Raw genomic sequence first — 2,500 nt, forward strand, 5'->3', positions numbered from 1 at the left:
AAAAAAAAAAAATAATAAAAAAAAATAAAGGAAAACTTAAAGGAAGACAGCAAAGACAGACAGGGAAAAGGGAAAGTCGCAAGGAAAATTCTGTCAGCTTGGACTGAAATTTCGAAAGCCGCCGCTTGAGGTCCTGAATATTTTAGCAAAAGACCTGAAGGGAATTTAAAGGTTTCACTCTCTGAAAGATTCTGCTTGATGTTAGCGCTGTGGTTGCGCCGATGTTCTTGGAGAGAGAGAGAGAGAGAGAGAGAGAGAGAGAGGAGAGAGAGAGGAGAGAGAGAGAGAGAGAGAGAGAGAGAGAGAGAGAGAGAGAGAGAGAGAGAGAGAAAGAGAGAAAGAGACAGAGGAAGAGAGGAAATAATTGCTGCTTAAGTCTGTAGTTGGGGGACAGAAATTGCGGGGGGTGAGTGAAATCTGAATAATTTTGTATGATTATTTGGAGGTTTTCAATATGAGAGAGAGAGAGAGAGAGGGAGAGGGAGAGGGAGAGGGAGAGGGAGAGGGAGAGGGAGAGGGAGAGGGAGAGGGAGAGAGAGAGAGAGAGAGAGAGAGAGAGAGAGAGAGAGAGAGAGAGAGAGAGAGAGGGAGAGAGAGAGAAATCGTTTTTTACTTAACCATCCTAATCAATAATTATCCCCCCCCCCCCCCATGAACAAAAACAGCACATTAAAACGATCACAGCAAAATAAAAACCGGCGACTAAAACAAACGGGTAAATAGGAACCCAAGAACAAAAGAGACCGCTGAACTAAAACCATCTAACCCAAACGCAAAGAGACAACAGTGCTATATATATATTTCTAATTATCACAAATCAAACCATTACAAAACTTCAACGAAAAAAAATATATATAGACATAAAAAAAACAACAGACCTAGCGGACCCAATCACCTCCACAGAAGCAGAAGCAGGCAAACAAGGGGACCTGCTTGTAATGCGAGAATGTGGCAAGAAACGCCCGCGGTATGTGTCCATCCTGAGCGGCTTGGACACGACGTCGGTGAAGGTGGAGCCGGCGCCGCACACCCCGCTATGGCTGTATTACAAGTAAGTGTTCGGCGAGGGATGGAGTCCTGCATTGCACTTGCTGATGGACGTTTGACTGGATGGCGAACTGGCTGGTAGGCTGACTAACTGGTAAACTGGCTAGTTGACTTGCTAACTGGCTGGCGGGTTGGTTGACTAATTGGCGAATTGACTGGCAGGCTGGCTGACTAACTGATTAACTGGCTGGCGGGCTTGCCGACTGACTGACAAACTGGCTGGCAGGCTGACTGACTGACTGGCGAACTGGCTGGCAAATTGACTGACTGACTGACTGACTAACTGACGAACTGACTGGCAGGCTGGCTGGCTGACTATCTGACTGACTGACGAACTGATTGGCAGGCTGGCTGGCTGACTATCTGACTGACTAACTGGCTGACAGACACTGATTGAGTAGAGATCCGTGATATGTAAGTTTACATTGTTTTGTTCCTATTATATTTTTGCTCTTATGAATATTTATCCGTCGTCGACATTATTATTTCTTAAATGTCAAATGTCTGATGATGTCCAAGTCGATATCGAGATTTTGGAATAGGTAACAACTCTATTGAGTTTATCAATAATCTGTTACTGGAATGAAGATAATGGTAATATATAGCAATAACCTGACGAGAGCTAATTGATGTTTACAAACAGCCTGGTGTCGCCTGACGATAATTGGTGGTTATGTAGTTTGGTATGTTAATATTAATCTCGTGTTTGTTCGATCAATGAAACGACTTCCTAATAACCATTTGTACAATCTGTGAGTGACTGGCTGCTCCTGGAATTTCATGAAAGAATAATGAGTCGTGTTTGATATTAATTACAGGATAATTGTGTGGTGTTATGGTTAGTACAGATATTGTTGTTAAATATCTAAGGAGAGATGGATAGATAGATATGCAGGTTGATAGATAGATACACAGGTAGATAGATAGATAAACAGACTATAAAAGATAGATAGATTGACTGACAGATAGGTAGTATTGTAGATATCCGTCACTTTCATGAGTTACTTTTATTCCATAGTAACTGTGATGTCAGTGACTGGCAAATGCACTGTAAGGTCGATAGCACTTACTGGTGACTGACAGCTGCTGACACTGACCAAGGGTGAAAGGGTGAAAGTAAAATGGTATGCTGGGTTCGCTGTACATCGTCTTACTTATATTAGGGTGTGGTTAGTTTTCAGTGCATTGTATGCTACTTGTGTGTGTGTGTTTGCGCTTGTGTGTTCGTGTGTGTGTTTGCGTTTGTGTGTGTGTGTGTGTGTGTGTGTGTGTGTGTGTTAGTGTGTTTGTGCTTGTGTGTGTGTGTGTGTGTGTGTGTGTGTTAGTGTGTTTGTGCTTGTGTGTGTGTGTGTGTGTGTGTGTGTGTGTGTGTGTGTGTGTGTGTGTGTGTGTGTGTGTGTGTGTGTGTGTGTGTGTCCGTACGTGTGATTTCCCAAAGTTTAGGGTGTTATAG

The sequence above is a fragment of the Penaeus chinensis genome, chromosome 30, assembly GCF_019202785.1.
Source record: "Penaeus chinensis breed Huanghai No. 1 chromosome 30, ASM1920278v2, whole genome shotgun sequence".
In the NCBI taxonomy this organism is placed as follows: domain Eukaryota; kingdom Metazoa; phylum Arthropoda; class Malacostraca; order Decapoda; family Penaeidae; genus Penaeus; species Penaeus chinensis.